Raw genomic sequence first — 18971 nt, 5'->3', positions numbered from 1 at the left:
ACTAAGCGGCGAGGCGCAGGGTTTCCGCGCGGGCCCGTCTCCTCTCCTGTCCGGTGCCCCGAGCGCGGGCGGCTTCTGGACTTGGCCGACCCGGAAGGCGCTTTGGTCCAGTTCCCCCGAGCAGCCCAAACAGGCCGTGGGCCTTGTTTTTCTCTGACTCTTAATGCCGAGTTCTTTTGGCCTCATGTCTCAGTTTAAAGGTCACCGCTTCTTTGGAGCTTCTGCTGACCTCCCCACTACAGTCACCACAAGCAAACAAACAGAAAGTCCAGCTTTGGTCTCTTTTGGATTCTCTAGCACCGAACACTTACCTCATCCCTCAGGGCCCAGACTAGGAGACAACAGACATCTGAGTGAAGGAGAATATATGGGGGAGGTGAGTGCAGTGAGGAAGACAATGATGCGGGAGTGACTGGTCCTCACCTGACTAAGCCGGTGATGACAGTGGCCGCACTAACAAGTAGCTCACATCCACCCACCTCCCCCGCCCGCCCCCCGCCACGTTCATCCTTATATCTACCGCTTCAGTTGCGAAGGAGATTCTGCATTACTCTGTCTTCTTTGACCCTTGAACCACCTGAAGAAAACAACGGGATCAGCTGCCCTGCTTCTGATGAGGCACTCACGCCTGCCCTGCTCTCATAGACAGAGGTTGACGTATGTCTATAAACAGTGCATTAGGGACTTCCCTGGTGGCACCGTGGTTAGGAATCCGCCTGCCAATGCAGGGGACAAGGGTCCGAGCCCTGGACCAGGAAGATCCCACATGCTGCAGAGCAACTAAGACCGCAAGCCACAACTACTGAGCCTGCGCGTCACAACTACTGAAGCCCGCGCGCCTAGAGCCCGTGCTCCACAACAAGAGAAGCCACCGCAATGAGAAGCCCGAGCACTGCAAGGAAGAGAAGCCCCCGCTCACAGCAACGAAGACCCCATGCGGCCAAAAATAAAATAGTGCATTAAAGACACTTATAATCATTTATAGTCACTTATGGTCACTTACAGTCACTCGTTTCACAAGAGGGCGGCCTGCAGGACTCAGACCAGGGCTTTCCAACGCTTTCACGTCACCCACACCATGAGTGAACCAGCATAGTATTTGTAAGTATGTTGGAATGAGCAGGGTGACTGCAATGGCCAGAGGGGACTGTTGTGACCCGGTGGGCGGGGGGGCGGGGGTGAGGGCACGGTGAGAGGTGGGAGTGTCATTGGCTTCCCCACGCCTGCCAGGCCTTCTGAGGGTCGATGGGAATTGTTCCCCTCTACGCACACATGCACACACGCCTTTGCCCACTTGCTGCGGCAGGTTGGGGATTCTGGGGAGGTTCAGGCGGGGCTTCATTTTAACCCTCATTTACCTAAGCATTTAGATGGCTCCAACCCTAGCCCTCCTCCGAATACCACCACCCAGTTCAAAATCACCAAACCTAAGCAGGCTTCTCCAAAGACCCACCCAAGATGAGAGGGAAACTCATCCTAGCGGTGACAGCGGACGGGTACTGCTTCATCTGAAGGGCACCTGCAGGATTCTGAGTGGGCCCGCACTTGAGCATGGCTTAAAGCTAAAAGAAGCAGCTCTCGGAAGAAACATTATAGACTTTACAAATAAGGAGACCAGACACTAGAGGGCCACAGTGGAACTTTCTATCCTGCTCAGGATTTCTCAGAGCTACAAAACCAAGCTTCAGATCGACCTTGGTTTGTGGTGGGGATCTCCCCTCTTGGGTGTGCAGTCTCTCCACTCTGCGTGCAAGGAGCCCTAATGGTTAACAAAGCGTTTGCTCATATTAGCCCTGACTCAGTCTCTCGGTAGCTCCCATCTGCTCTGCTATGGTCTGCCTTCTGTTCTTCTTGGCTATGACCCTAGCACCCCAGGCTAAGGAGGCTTCCAGACTATTGTTGCCTGAGCCCTTATCATACTTGCTACTTCTTTCTAGTCCAACGTTTTTAAACTTTGAGGGCCCAACAAATAGACTGAATTTTAATCCAATTGGTTTATTTTGCAGGCTTTTCCAATTAGCCTAAGACCACAATAGTGGAACAATACTGTAGTCTAGTAAAATCAGGTTTATTAACCGTTGCATCGTGGGAGGTTGCTCACAGAGGAACTGCGTGGCATCTCCCCAAGCAAAGGAAAAGATAGAGTTATAGGATTCTGAGGTAAGGTGGAGTTTAAGTGAAATTTAAGTGAGCAGTACTTTGGTAGGCTCAAAGCAAGGCTGTGTGTCAACACAGAGTCAACGTGCAGCTTAGATGACAAAGTGGACCTGGGGTCCTATTTCCTTGGATACTACGAAGTTTAAATAGAGATGGCATTTTCGTGTCTAGAAACCCCTTATTGCAAGCTCTGCACCTGGGTTGTAAAGGTTGTCAATTGAAGCTGCTTCTCTGTGTTAAGGGGCTGAGAATCTCCAGGTAAATGTGAGAGATTTCATTTTTACGGACGTAATTTCCAACAGCAAAAACTTGCTACGTCTTTAACTTCGGAGAACAAATGTTCTCAGTGAGTCAGAAAGCAGGAGGTGGTTATGACAGTTTACAGCTCTGTTTGTGGAGAAATATTGCTTTTATGTTAATTTTGCAACCGATTTTATCAGCCTTTTATTCCAGGCTCCTGGATGGCAGGGCAGATTTTTACAGTCCCAGCTAATTTTACTTTCTCACTTACGATGAAATAAAAATTCATATTTTAAGGCAAGACAAGAAAAATTTAAGTGTAAATATTTTCTCTCTCCACCTGGGCTTCCCCGCTCCCCTCTAGTGTGCACTGCGCATCTGCAGTATGTGTTAACGAGACCTCTCCGGTGGCAGAAATACCTGCTCCACATAAAGATCAATTTTTCTCCTTCTGGTGCCAGCCCTGTTGTAACTCCTTAGAGGATATCATTCCTTTCTCAATCCTGTAAGAGGTCACGATGACTCACCACTGGCCTTATAGGGGCAGACATCTTTAATGAACTTTATGTACAATGCCAATATATCATTTCCCTTAAAGATAGGGATTGGTACAGAACAGAGTGGTCAGAGGATCTGGGGAGATCCTGGGCCACACCTAATGGAAGTTCTTAGCTTAAATACTTATATAAGACCTATTAATGTTACTGGCTATGGTAGTAAATATTCTGCCTCTTTTACAAGATTATTGTTTCTTGCATTACCAAATGTGTGACAAGCCTCAGATAAAATTAATGGTGATGATGCGACTTGAAATGATTGGCCAAATATACAGTTCCGTAAGATCAATGATTGTAATAGTGTAACTGTAGATATGGGAAGAAGCAACAAGAGGGGACCATGTCCTGGACCATAACAGACTAATAAAACAGGTGGTACAGAAGCTTTTGCCTATGGTTAACAGGGCCTAGTTTAGTAACAACACACTAAGTGGCCTACCAAGGAAATCCTTGCCTAACCGGAGGATGAGCATTCCTAGCACCTTGGGACAAACTGGTCATGAAATGCCTCCCAGACCTTGGCTGAAATTAAGACTGTAAGGGAAGGGATTGGAAAACAAAGAATGTTGCCCACCATCCAGTTCTACGAGAATCATTTCATTAGCCACTGCAGTCCCTGACCTACAATACACCCTAAAAGGAATTAAGGTTGAAGATCAGGATAAGGCACTCTGTGCTCTGGGAAAACTGACAGAACTGGCCTTCAGACAGTTAGATATTTTCAGAAGAAAAAATTTTATGAACCTGGATTCTTACATCTTCCCATATTTAGAAAAATACTAAAAAAAACCATTAACTAAGATATCTGTTCCTCGTGACTAACAACAAACTTCTACCAAGCTGTGCACTTGATTGCACATGCTGGCTTCCCCAGAATCACATATATACTGACCTCCCCTCTTAACTCTTTGGAACAGTTCTCAGAGCTCTCTGAGAGACTGTCTCCTGGGTTATAATCCTCAGTTTGACTTGAATGAGATTTTCCATTTCTTTCTTAGACTGTTGATTAGTTTTTTCACTGACATGTATAATGCAGTGTCAATATTGTAAATCCAGTGTTAATATTATTTTAGTTACTAAAAAACATTAGTCTGAGAAGGGGTTTAACCAGGCTGCCAAAGAGATCCATGGAACATGAAGAAAGGTTAAGAGCCCTTGCCCTGGGCACACTAATTTCCTGTACTAATTTTAATGCAAGAGGTTAATAGTATCTTGATGTTAATCAAATCATTAACAGCCCCCCTCCCCCCAAAGCTATGAAACTTGGGTACACGTACCTGTTTTACAGGTGCTTAACTGGCTTAAACAAATACAATCAACTATATAGCAATATATAGGCCCTATTTTCAGATTTTTATTGGCAGTTTCACTTACCTACAGCATAACTTATTTTAGGTCAAAGATAATTTAACAGTATAATTTAGTGTGAATTTAATAAAGTTACAAATTATATCCACTTGAAGGAATTAGTGTCACATACTTAATATGTGATACTTTAAAACAAACGACTGTGGAGCTATAGTTAACCCTCTACCCTAATCCTAAATCAAGTAATTCCAGATTTAAACTCTTTTACTTGTTACATTAAATCTTTTAAACAATTCTTTACAATCTTCTAGTTATTTATTGCATATATTTTTACTTCTGTTGTGAACAGTTTGTTAATATTGTCAAGAAAGCTTCAGAACAAAAACGTCTCTTTGCTTTCATGTATATCAAGCAAAAGGAAGCAGTGCCTACCATTCAGTGAGCAGAAATACATGATTATTAAGGTTTTTTTGTTTTTGTTTTTGTTTTTTGTAGTACGCGGGCCTCTCACCGTTGTGGCCTCTCCCACTGCGGAGCACAGGCTCCGGACGCGCAGGGTCAGCGGCCATGGCTCACGGGCCCAGCTGCTCCGCGGCATGTGGGATCTTCCCGGACCAGGGCACGAACCCGTGTCCCCTTCATCGGCAGGCGGACTCTTAGCCACTGCGCCACCAGGGAAGCCCATTATTAAGGTTTTGACACACTTGACATTTACTATATTTAATCCTCCCAACAACCCTGCGAAAAAGGTGCTACTTCCCTCTTGCAGATTGCGGAAGTGTTGACACAGAGATATTAGTAACTTTCGCAACATCACTCAAGGTAGATCCCCAGCAGGCAGACACGGAACTTGCTCCGGCCACCCGGTTATCCTGCTTCTCGAGTTGACTAATATCTCCTCCTCCTTCTTCTCCTGTTCCTCCTTATCCTCAGTGATGTGGGCGGATGCCTCTGCGTTTTCATAGGCAGCTGCTCTTTCCCCTGCCTGATGTCGGTAGCATGTACACTTCTTCTTTCTAAATTTAGGCATCACTGACAGTCTTAGGCTATGAAAATGTCCTTCTGGGTCAAGAGTTAGGATCAGCCTCATGAGTTTGAAATCTTCCATCCATGACTTATGACCAGCATCTATCTCCAGGCTAGGAAAGGTAGGTTTCTTCTTGAAAGTAGATGTAGTCCTTTATTTATAACACTGCACATAACAAGGGCTTAGTAAATTTTTGTTGGAGGAAGATAGGGTTAGTAATTTAAAAATCTAACAGGGGAAGTAGAGATGTAATTGATGGAGATTGTAGATTTCACCCTTTAATAGTACAAGACTAAATTTCTTTCAAATATCTGGTCAATATATGAGGTCATACAAAAGAAACTCGGGGAGCATCCTAGCTAAACAAGGTAAACACATTCTTTGCTGTTGCTTTCCTGTGATCGTAGAAGAAAACTAGGTTACAAATATGGTTATTGAACTTTCTAAAAACTTGCTACATTTGTGAAACGCAAAATATCAGGAGGAGCACAGCATCCTAGCCAAGACTGGCTCCTTTCACCACTCTCAGTTACAGTCCACACTGTATCTGGTCATCAACCTTTCCATTTTAAGTGACCTAAGAAATTATTTGTCCTTCAGCTCTGATGCAGATGAAAGGGTGCAGTGGCACTTCTCGTTCAGTTTTTTTTTTGTGTCAAAAACACCACTTCAACTTCTGCTTTTGGAGCTGAGCAGTTAAAAAAATCTATTGAACACGATGCAAAAAAATTGTTTCAATTGAAATATAGTTGATTTACAATAGTGTATTAGTTTCAGGTGTAGAGCAAAGTGATTCAGTTATACATATATATATATATATATATATATATATATATATATATATGTATTTCAGATTATTTTCCACTATAGGTTATTACAAGATGTTGCATATAGTTCCCTGTGCTATGCAGTAAAACCTTGTTGCTTATCTATTTTATGTATAGTAGTTTGTGTCTGTTAAGCCCATACTCCTAATTTATCCCTCCCCACCCCTTTTCCACTTTGGTAACCGTAAGTTTGTTTTCTATGTCTGTGAGTCTATTTCTGTTTTGTATACAGATTCATTTGTATTATTGAATTTTTAAAAATTAAACAATTATTGTATATAAATATCGATGTTCTCTTTTGGAATAAATTGCATGGAAGTTACTTTGGTCCAGCTAAAGGTAGGATTCCGTATTTTTTTCCCTCTTAAATTTAAAGATAATTTTGAAATGAAACATTCTGGTTAATAAAATCTGGGTTACGGCTGCCTGGCACACCTTTTCTTCCTTCCCAGCACAAGGGACAATAGCTGCAGCTTCCCCTAGTCCTGATGTGCATGCAGTTTCATCAGGCGCGCTCCCTCTCCCGCCGGACTGGTGACCCCTGGCCAACACCCTCCCCGTCAGGCTGTGCGCGAGGCCGGTCCGCCGCCAGGCGGCGATCGAGTGCAGCCCGCTGCCGTCCCATCCCGCAGCAAGGCTCAGCTGTCCCACCTTCGTCCTGGCGGATGTGGCGTTTCTGTGGCAGCCCTGGCAGCCCCTTTCTATGGCCGCCCATCAAACTTTGGCGGGGCTGAGGCACCAGGGCAAGGTCAGGACAGCCCGAGGGCAGGAGGAGGGCGCGCTTTCCCTCTGCAGAGTTGCGGGGCAGACGCATCCGAGGACTTTTTCCTTTCGTGCGGTTTACTTCTTTCTAATTTTGAACTGTATTCAACTCTCCCCCCTTTGTCCCCTCCACTCGGTCGCCAGCTACTGAACTGCATTTTAGACAAAGAAAAGCGGGCCCCCTGGGAATGTTAACCGTCCTAGTGTGAAGGCAGGGCTTCAGCCTAAGAGGCCCGTCCTTCATCTGCAGCAGCCTGACAGACACCTCCACGTGGTTGCCCATGGCCAACAGCGTGTTTCTGGTTTGGTTTGGGTTTTCTGGCAGTAAAATATACATAACAAATTTTATCATCTTAAGCATTTTTTTTTTTTTTTTTTTTTGCTGTACGCGGGCCTCTCACTGCTGTGGCCTCTCCCGTTGCGGAGCACAGGCTCCGGACACACAGGCCCCACGGCCATGGCTCGCGGGCCCAGCCGCTCCGCGGCATGTGGGATCCTCCGGGATCGGGGCACGAACCCGTGTCCCCTGCATCGGCAGGCGGACTCTCAACCACTGCGCCACCAGGGAGGCCCCATCTTAAGCATTTTTAAGTGTGCGATTCAGTGCCATTAAGTACATCCACAATGTTGTGCCACCATACCACTATGCATTCCCAGAACTTTTTCATCATGGCAAACTGAAACTCTACCCGTTTTTGATATTGTGATTTTTTATAAATATATATATGGTCGTCCTCTTGTTTCTGGCTCAAAGCACCTAAAACCCAAGGAATTTCCTAAGTGAAGTGAACTTTAAAGATGTCTTTTGTTATGTTTATAAAGTGACTTTTGGATGCACCTAAGGGGGCTGGTTGCCAGGGGACGAACCAGATGATTAGAGGATTGGAACTTCCAGTCCCACCTCCCCTGATGTCCACATTAGAGGAGAAGGGCTGGAAGTTGACTCAGTTGTCAATGGCCAATGATTTAATCGATCATGCCTATAAATGACGCCTCCTTAAATATCCAGAAGGACAGGGTTGGGAGAGCTTCTGGGTTGGTGAACACGTGGCGATTTGGGAAGATTGGAAGGTTCAGAGAGGGCTTGGAAAGTCTGCACCCTTCCCCATACCTTGCCCTACGCTCCTCTTCTGTCTGGCTGTTCCTGAGTTATATCTTTTTATAATAAACTGGTCATCTAGGAAGTAAAATGTTTCTCTGAGTTCTGTGAGCTGCTCTAGCACATTAATCAAATCCATGGCAGGGGGGTCACTGGAGTCTCTGATCTATAGCTGGTTGGTCAGAAGCACAGGTGACAACCTGGACTTGAGACTAGTGTGGGAAGTGGGGGCAGTCTTGTAGGGTGAGTCCTTACCCTATGGGATCTAACGCTATCTCCAGGTAGATAGTGTCAGAATTGAGTTGAATTTGTAGGACACTCAGCAGGTGTTATGAGAATTGCTTGTCGGTTCAGGTGGAAAAAACCTGGACAGTCTGGAGTTGGGTGCAGAATCTTACCATTGAACAATAATTCCCCATTACCTGCTCTCCCAGCCTCTGCTAACCTCTACTCTACTTTCTGTCTCCATGGATTTGATTACTCTAGGTACCTCATGTAAATGGAATCATACAATATTTGTCCTTTTGTGGCTGGCTTATTTCACTTAGCATAATGTCTTCAAGCCTCATCCAGGTTGTAGTGTGTATCAGAATTTCATTCCTTTTTAATGATGAATAATATTCCACTGTATGCATCTATCACATTAATTGATCCGTTCACCTGTCCAAGACATTTGGGTTGTTTTTATCTTTTGGCTATAGTGAATAATGCTGCTATGAACATTGGTGTACAAGTATCTGCTGAGTACCTTCTTTTAATTCTTTTGGGTACATACCTATATGTGGAATCATTGGATCATATGGTAATCCTATGTTTAACTTTTTGAGGAACCACCATACTGATTTCCACAGTGGCTACACCATTCTTTTACATAATAGTTTAAGATATGCTACCCATTCATTTTTTTGACTGCAAGACTTGAAGTTTGAAGTCAGAGAATATGTCTATTCATGAGGAACTCACTGACTTTCCCCAGGAGGAAAAATGACTTGCTTAAAGTCATTACTAGGTAGTGACAAAGCTCCTCCTTTCAGAAACACGTCTCTTGCTTCTAAAACTTAGGAGAAGAAACCATTTAAACCTAGCACCTATTTACCTTGAAGGGTATTAAAATTTATGTGGCTGTTATTCATTCATTTGTTCAACAGGGTGTTATTGACTTCCTGGAGGGCGCAGGGCAACATCCTACCAGCTCTGGGTTGTTGTTGTTGTTTAATGAACCCAGGTGTCTGTCCTTGAGGTGAAGTTCCTCAGAAGTAGAGGGACTTGTTTACTCATTTTTTATTGAAGTATAGTTGATTTACAGTGTTGTGTTAATTATTGCTGTACAGCAAAGTGATTCTGTTATACATATATATATACATTCTTTTTTAAAAATATTCTTTTCCATTATGGTTTATCATAGGATATTTCATACAGTTCTCTGTGCTATACAGTAAGACCTGTTGCTTATCCATCCTGTATATAAAAGCTCACATCTACTCACCCCAGCCTCCCACTCCATCCCTCCCCCAACCCCCTCCCCCTTGGCAACCACCAGTCTGTTTTCTATGTCCATGATTCTGTTTCTGCTTCATAGACAGGTTCATTTGTGTCATTTTAGATTCCACATATAAGTGATATCATATGGAATTTGTCTTTTTCTTTATGACTTCACTTAGTATGATAATCTCTAGTTGCACCCATGTTGCCACAAATGGCATTATTTTGTTCTTTTTTGTAGCTGAGTAGTATTCCATTGCATGTGTGTACCACATCTTCTTTATCCATTCAACTATTGATGAACATTTAGGTTGTTTCCATGGTTTGGCTATTGTGAATAGTGCTGCTATAAACATAGCGGTGCATATACCTTTTTGAATTATAGTTTTGTGCAGATATATGGCCAGGAGTGGGTTGCTGGATCATATGGGAATTCTATTTTTAGTTTTCTGAGGAAGCGTCATACTGTTTTCCACAGTAGCTGTACCAACTTACATTCTCACCACCAGTGTAGGAGGGTTCCTTTTCTCTACACCCTCTGTAGCATGTTGTTTGTAGGCTTTTTTTTTTTTTAACATCTTTATTGGAGTATAATTGCTTTACAATGGTGTGTTAGTTTCTGCTGTATAACAAAGTGAATCAGCTATACGTATACATATATCCCCATATCCCCTCCCACTTGCGTCTCCCTCCCACCCTCCCTATCCCACCCCTCTAGGTGGACACAAAGCACAGAGCTGATCTCCCTGTGCTACATGGCTGCTTCCCAGTAGCTACCTATTTTACACTTGGTAGTGTATATATGTCCATGCCATTCTCTCACTTCATCCCAGCTTCCCCTTCCCCTTCCCCGTATCCTCAAGTCCATTCTCTACGTCTGCGTCTTTATTCCTGTCCTGCCCCTAGGTTCTTCAGAACCATTTTTTTTTTTTAGATTCCATATATATGTGTTAGTATACGGTATTTGTTTTTCTCTTTCTGACTTACTTCACTCTGTATGACAGTCTCTAGGTCCATCCACCTCAATACAAATAACTCAACTTCATTTCTTTGTATGGCTAATATTCCACTGTATATATGTGCCACATCTTCTTTATCCATTCACCTGTCAATGGACACTTAGGTTGCTTCCATGTCCTGGCTATTGTAAATAGAGCTGCAGTGAACATTGTGGTACATGACTCTTTTTGAATTATGGTTTTCTCAGGGTATATGCCCAGTAGTGGGATTGCTGGGTCATATGGCAGTTCTATTTTTAGTTTTTTAAGGAACTTCCATACTCTTCTCCATAGTGGCTGTATCAATTTACATTCCCATCAAGAGTGCAAGAGGGTTCCCTTTTCTCCACACCATCTCCAGCATTTATTGTTTGTAGATTTTTAGATTGTGGCCATTCTGACTGGTGTGAGGTGATACCTCATTGTAGTTTTTTTTGTTTGTTTTTTGGGGGTTTTTTTGTTTTGTTTTGCGGTACGCAGGCCTCTCGCTGTTGTGACCTCTCCTGTTGCGGAGCACAGGCTCCTGACGTGCAGGCTCAGCAGCCATGGCTCATGGGCCTAGCTGCTCTGTGGCATGTGGGATCTTCCCGGACCAGGGCACGAACCCGTGTCCCCTGCATCGGCAGGCCGACTCTCAACCACTGCGCCACCAGGGAAGCCCTGTTTCTAGGTATTTTTTGATTTCCTCATTGATTTTTTTCAGTGATCTCTTGGTTATTTAGTAGTGTATTGTTTAGCATCCATGTGTTTGTATTTTTTACAGATTTTTTCCTGTAATTGATATCTAGTCTCATAGCGTTGTAGTCGGAAAAGATACCTGATGCAATTTCAATGTTCTTAAATTTACCAAGGCTTGATTTGTGACCCAAGATATGATCTATCCTGGAGAATGTTCCATGAGCACTTGAGAGGAAAGTGTATTCTGTTGTTTTGGGATGGAATGTCCTTTAAATATCAATTAAGTTCACCTTGTTTAATGTATCATTTAAAGCTTGTGTTTTCTTATTTAATTTCATTTTGGATGATCTGTCCATTGGTGAAAGTGGGGTGTTAAAGTCCCTTATTATGATTTTATTAGTCGATTTCCCCTTTTATGGCTGTCAGCATTTGCCTTAAGTATTGAGGTGATCCTATGTTGGGTGCGTAAATATTTGCAATTGTTATATCTTCTTCTTGGATTGATCCCTTGATCATTAGGTAGCGTCCTTCTTTGTGTCTTGTAATAGTCTTTATTTTAAAGTCTATTTTGTCTGATATGAAAATTGCTACTCCAGCTTTCTTTTGATTTCCATTTGCATGGAATATCTTTTTCTATCCCCTCACTTTCAGTCTGTATGTGTCCCTAGGTCTGAAGTGGGTCTCTTGTAGACAGCATATATATGGGTCTTCCTTTTGTATCCATTCAGCCAGTCTATGTCTTTTGGTTAGAGCATTTAATCCATTTACATATAAGGTGGTTATCGATATGTGTGTTCCTATTACCATTTTCTTAATTTCTTAGTTTTGCCTTTGTTATTGTAGGTCTTTTCTTTCTCTTGTGTTTCCTACCTAGAGATGTTCCTTTAGTATTTGTTCTAAAGCTGGTTTGGTGGTGCTAAATTCTCTTAGGTTTTGCTTGTCTGTAAAGGTTTTAAGTTCTCCATCGAATATGAATGAGATTCTTACTGGTTAAAGTAATCTTGGTTGTAGGTTTTTCTTTCTCATCACTTTAAATATGTCCTGCCACTCCCTTCTGGCTTGCAGAGTTTCTGCTGAAAGATCAGCTGTTAACCTTATGGGGATTCCCTTTTACGTTATTTGTTGCTTTTCCCTTGCTGCTTTTAATATTTTTTCTCTGTATTTAATTTTTGGTAGTTTGATTAATATGTGTTTTGGCGTGTTTTTTCTTGGATTTATCCTGTATGGGGCTCTCTGTGCTTCCTGGACTTGATTAACAATTTCCTTTCCCATATTAGGGAAGTTTTCAACTATAATCTCTTCAAATATTTTCTCAGACCCTTTCTTTTTCTCTTCTTCTGGGATCCCTATGATTCAAATGTTGGTGCATTTAATGTTGTCCCAGAGGTCTCTGAGACTGTCCTCAATTCTTTTCATTCTTTTTTCTTTATTCTGCTCTGTAGTAGTCATTTCCACTATTTTATCTTCCAGGTCACTTATCCGTTCTTCTGCCTCAGTTATTCTGCTATTGATTCCTTCTAGAGAATTTTTAATTTCATTTTTTGTGTTGTTCATCATTGTTTGTTTGCTCTTCAGTTCTTCTAGGTCCTTCTTAAACTTTTCTTGTATTTTCTCCATTCTATTTCCAAGTTGTTGGATCATCTTTACTATCATTACTCTGAATTCTTTCTCAGGTAGACCCACTGTTTCCTCTTCATTTATTTGGTCTGGTGGGTTTTTACCTTGCTCCTTCGTATTCTGTGTATTTCTCTGTCTTCTCATTTTGTTAAACTTAGTGTGTTTGGGGTCTCCTTTCTGCAGGTTGCAGGTTCATAGTTGCCATTGTTTTTGGTGTCTGTCCCCAGTGGGTAAGGTTGGTTCAGTGGGTTGTGTAGGCTTCCTGGTGGAGGGGACTGGTGCCTGTGTTCTGCTGGATGAGACTGAATCTTGTCTTTTTGGTGGGCAGTACCGCGTCTGGTGCTGTGTTTTTGGGTGTCTGTGAACTTATTATTATTTTAGGCAGCCTCTCTGCCAATGGGTAGGGTTGTGTTTCTGTCTTGCTAGTTGTTTGCCGTAGGGTGTCCAGCACTGTAGCTTGCTGGTTGTTGAGTGGAGCTGGGTCTTAGTGTTGAGGTGGAGATCTCTGGGAGAGCTTTTGCCATTTGATATTACATGGGGACGGGAGGTCTCTGGTGGACCAATGTCCTGAACTCGGCTGTCCCACCTCAGAGGCTCAGGGCTGACACCCGGCTGGAGCACCAAGGCTGTGTCAGCCACATGGCTCAGAAGAAAAGGGAGGAAAAAGAAAGAAACAAAGAAAAAATAAAATAAAATAAAGTTATTAAATTAAAAAATAAAAAAAATATTATTAACAATAAGAAAGTAATAAAAAATAAAAGAAAGAGATGGCAACCAAACCAAAACAAATCCACCAATGATAAAAAGTGCTAAGAACTATACTACAACAAACAAAAAAAAACACGGACAGACAGAACCCTAGGACAAATGGTAAAAGCAAAGCTATACAGACAAAATCACACAAGGAAGCATACACATACACATTCACAAAAGGAGAAAAAGAAAAAAATATACACATATAAAAAAAAAATGAAGAGAGCAACCAAATCAATAAACAAATCTACCAATGTGAATAAGCTCTAAATACTAAACTAAGACAAACATAAAACCAGAGAAAAATTAGATGCAGAAAGCAAATCCCAAGTCTACAGTTGCTCCCAAAGTCCACCGCCTCAATTTTGGGATGATTCGTTGTCTGTTCAGGTATTCCACAGATGCAGAGTACATCCAGTTGATTGTGGAGATTTAATCCACTGCTCCTGAGGCTGCTGGGAGAGATTTCCCTTTCTCTTCTTTGTTCGCATAGCTCCTGGGGTTCAGCTTTGGATTTGACCCCGCGTCTGTGTGTAGGTCGCCTGAGCACGTCTGTTTTTCACGCAGACAGGACGGGGTTAAAGGAGCCGCTGATTCGGGGGCTCTGGCTCACTCAGACCAGGGAGGAGGGAGGCGTACGGAATGCAGGGTGAGCCTGTAGCTGCAGAGGCCGGCGTGATGTTGCACCAGCCTGAGGTGTGCCGTGTGTTCTCCTGGGAAATTGTCCCTGGATCATGGGACCCTGGCAATGGCGGGCTGCTTAGGCTCCCAGGAGGGGAGGTGTGGATAGTGACCTGTGCTTGCACACAGGCTTCTTGGTGGCTGCAGCAGCAGCCTTAGCATCTCATGCCCGTCTCTGGGGTCCACGCTGATAGCCATGGCTTGCGCCCATCTCTGGAGCTCGTTTAGGCAGTGCTCTTAATCCCCTCTCCTCGCGCACCCCAAAACAATGGTCTCTCGCCTCTTAGGCAGTTCCAGACTTTTTCCTGGACTCCCTCCCGGCTAGCTATGGCGCAGTAGCCCCCTTCAGGCTGTGTTCACGCAGCCAACCCCAGTCCTCTCCCTGGAGTCTGACCTCTGAAGCCCGAACCTCAGCTCCCAGCCCCAGCCTGCCCCGGCGGGTGAGCAGAGAAGCCTCTCGGGCTGGTGAGTGCTGGTCGGCACCGATCCTCTGTGGGAATCTCTCTGCTTTGCCCTCCGCACCCCTGTGGCTGTGCTCTCCTCTGAGGCTCCGAAGCTTCCCCCCTCCACCCCCGCAGTCTCCACCCACAAAGGGGCTTCCTAGTGTGTGGACACTTTTCCTCCTTCACAGCTCCTTCCCACTGGTGCAGGTCCCGTCCCTATTCTTTTGTCTCTGTTTTTCCTTTTTTCTTTAGCCCTGCCCAAGTACGTGGGGAGTTTCTTGCCTTTTGGGACGTCTGAAGTCTTCTGCCAGCATTCAGTAGGTGTTCTGTAGGAGCTGTTCCACATGTAGATGTATTTTTGATGTACTTGTGGGGAGGAAGGTGGTCTCCACGTCTTACTCCTCCACCATCTTGAAGCTTTCTCTGTAGACTTTTTTTTTTTTTTTTGCAGTACACGGGCCTCTCACTGTTGTGGCCTCTCCCATTGCGGAGCACAGGCTCCGGACACGCAGGCTCAGCGGCCATGGCTCACGGGCCCAGCCGCTCTGCGGCATGTGGGATCTTCCCAGACCGGGGCATGAACCTGTGTCCCCTGCATCGGCAGGTGAACTCTCAACCACTGCGCCACCAGGGAAGACCATCTCTGTAGACTTTTTAATGATGGCCATTCTGACTGGTGTGAGGTGGTACCTCACTGTAGTTTTGATTTGCATTTCTCTAATAATTAGTGATGTCGAACATCTTTCCATGTGCCATTTGGCCATCTGTATGTCTGCTTTGGAGAAATGTCTACTTAGATCTTCTTCCCATTTTTGGTTTGGGTTGTTTGGTTTTGGGGACTTGTTTACTCTTGATTACAATGCAACACGTTGTTAAAGGGTCCAAGGGGCACCCTAGTGGTGGAAGTATGTTTGACCTTCACCTCCACCTTGGGCTGGTGGATCCAATTAATTCCATGAAGCAACTGCAGGCCAATCTGTTTCCAGAATTATTGTTTTAAAAACCAGTTCATGTTTGTTTGCATCTGTCTTTCTTTCCCTTCAGAATGTTCTAAGTCTTTTCACAAATAATGGGATATGTATGTGTTTAGAATCTCTCTCATGTATATCAAAGATAGGAGATATTACTCAATTTTGTAAAAACAAAACTATGGAGCAGAGAGCATGTTTAGAATATTAATATATATTTTAATCAAATACAAAGTTTAGTAACAGAAGGCTGAGACTCATGACCTTATGCTTTCTAGCCCTAATGATGCCTTCTCAGAGTCAGGGGACATTTGACTCAGACCAACCCTGTCCACCTCCAGAGGAACTGAACCTCAAGCTTGAGAGTAGACAAGAAGGCAGTGAAGAAGGTATGACTCAAAGGCTCTCCTCAGTATACAGGTGCCTTCCCTGAGCCTCCAAATTCTCATATCTCCCCACATCAGTGCCCCTGCAGGATTTAAGGGTTGGGGGCAAGGGAACTGCAGTGATTCCCTCCGCATCCAAGCATTTCTGATGGCAGGTGGGGATGGGTGTAAATCCAGAGTTTGGTAGGGCTAGATGAATAGAAGTGGGGCAAGTGAAACCTTCCAAATCTGCTTTGGGCTCTTGGTATTAAAAGCCCTGGGATTTTAACTCAGAGCCCTGAGGTTGTGAGTTTTATATCTCATTTGCTTTAAATCATGGATTGCCAACCTGGCAAATGATGGAATCACCTGGGGAGGTTTTAAGACATACCATTGCCCAGGCTAGTGCTATACTCCCAAAGATTCCCATGTAAATAGTCTATCTGGGCCTCGAACACCCCAGGGGATTCTAATATGCAGCCAGGGTTTAGAATGACTGCTTTGGAAAGATTTCAAGGGCTGATTTAATCAATTCTCCCATGTTTTGGAGCCCTGTTTGTTCCTGTCTGTCAAATTGGATCCTTTCATCCATCTGTTTAAAAAGCATATATATATGCTTTAAATACACACACACACACTCACACACAATACAGGCAACCAACCTCTTTCTGTTCGGCTTCCTTTCTGGAAGCTAATTTATAGCTCTATTTTTTTTTTCCTCTAGAAATACCCTTCAATTTCTCCCTTGCAGTTGACCTGTAATATTTGCAGTTGGTGTTGGCCATGAAGACACACAGAATTACTTAGTAGTTTTCTGACTTTCCTTTCTGGTTTAGGATGTGAGATTGATTTGCTTGATTGTTTTCATAGAGGTAATGACATCATTTGTTTTTATTTCTATTTTTGAAGGTGAAGATATTTGCTCCTAATGTTGAGCAGATGCACATTATTAATCACTTGAAAGAGAGCCCAACAGAAGAGAAGAGAAATATGCCGGAGGAGAGTGCCAGGAGGGCCCATGGAGATGCACAAGACTTGGCAGACCTGAACTTCAGCAAGCTCGATGCAGTCAGGATACCTGGTGAGTGAGCTGAAAACTGTGAGGCCAACTGTTCATTTTTATTAATGCTCCCTGACTTCCAAACCGTCTTCCTGAAAGAGTGGTGCAGGCTCAGCTACCATTTCGAACCTCTGTTCCAGGCTCTGGGTCTGCAGCACATGAGAAACACTTGGAGAATTTTTAAAACCTCCCAATGCCCAGGTAACACCTGAGACCAGTTACATAGGACTCTGAGGGTAGAGACAGACATTAGTGGGTTTTGATGCTCCCCAGGTGTCTACTATGTGGCCGAGTTTGAGAACCAGTGCTCTACCTAGAGTGGCCAGTGGTTCTCAGGCATGGCTGCACCTGAACTTACCTGGTGGGCTTCAAAACCATCAAGGCCTGTGGCCTTAGGGCCTGGATTTTGGAATTAAGATTCCCAGGTGAATTTTATATGCAAGCAAGTTAGGGAGCCACCAATCTAGACCTAATGAGTATACGAATCACCTGGAGATCTTGGTCCACTGCGATTCTGATTCAGCTCCTAGGTGACAGGTGGCATGTGGTGCGCGGCCCACATTTGGGCTCTGGGAATCACAGTGGAGGACTGTCTGTTTCTGGACCTTTTCTGTGCAGGAATCATTTATAAATAGGTGACTCCATCTTTTAAAATAAAAGATTGATTTACAACTATAACTGTCTTAGATATTTTTGATTGCTTTTCATGGAGTCCCCTTCATAAGGAGCTATATGTTATATATTTCTTTTTCAAACTCAACAGCTAAAACCAGTTTTAAGATTATTTTAAACGTTCACAATATTCTTGATATTTTGGGAGGCAATTTGGAGATGTCCCACAGTGAGAACTGGGAGTCATTATTTTAGATTAGGAGTGTGTTGCTCCTAACCCTAATATGTGGATACTTATCTATCTAAATAGGTTGCTTACTGCTCCTTTACATATACAGTATTCCAGATATCTATTGCTGTGTAAAAAACAGCGCCAAAATTTAGTGGCTTAAACAGTAATTTATCATCTTTCCTGTTTCTGTAGGTTGACTGGGCTTAGCTGGGTTTGCTTAAGATCTCTCACGCAGTTGCAGTCGGGTAGTAGCTAGGGCTGCAAAACACCACAATGGTGTCTTCACTCCCGTGTCTGGTACCTGAGCTGGGACTGGCTGGCGTGTGGCCACGTGGCAGTCTTGGGCTTCCTTATAACGCATAGACCTCAGGTGCTTAAGTTGCTCATGTGAGAGCTGGCATCGCTCAGAACAAACATTCCAAGAGAACGGGGCTTTCCTCTTACTATCTAACCACAAGAGTTCCTCAGCATCATTTCTGCTACATTCTATTGATTAAAAGTGAGACCAGATTCAAGGAGGGGAGACTATAAAAGGGCATGAACATTGGGAGGCATGGATACTGGGACGCCATCTTTGGAGACTTGCTACACATTATGTGTACACCAAGTTTATTATGTATAAACAAATTTAAATATCTATTTACAAAACCCCAGGGAGGGTGAGGGAAATTATTGTATTTGAGCTGCTGGTGTTTTGACAATTTACTTTTTTCTTCCATTGTAAATAGGTTTGCCCTAAGACAACTTTATAAAGATTATTGCCTGGCAGGTCTGATGCTAAAATTAGTGTGTTCACATCTAAGACAGTATTACTTGTAAATCAATAAAAAAAATTACTGCTATTTTTAAAAAACACTTTTATTCTAGCACATAAAAAGAGGTTTTTGTTTTTAGGAGAAATGAAATGATCTCAAATGCTTTAAAAATATATATAGTTCTACTTTGTACCAAACTTGAAATATTTAGCAAAAATTAGCATCATGATGGGTATTCCAGCTTGCAATTCAGAATTTCACACTGTTGATGAAAAATGTTTATTATTTTTATTATTATTAGGTTAATATAAACCCTTTATGTCTGTCTATAAAGTCCACTTGCTACAAGG

This window comes from Mesoplodon densirostris, chromosome 17, assembly GCF_025265405.1.
Source record: "Mesoplodon densirostris isolate mMesDen1 chromosome 17, mMesDen1 primary haplotype, whole genome shotgun sequence".
NCBI lineage: Eukaryota > Metazoa > Chordata > Mammalia > Artiodactyla > Ziphiidae > Mesoplodon > Mesoplodon densirostris.
Note: the sequence above shows the minus strand (reverse complement) of the source record.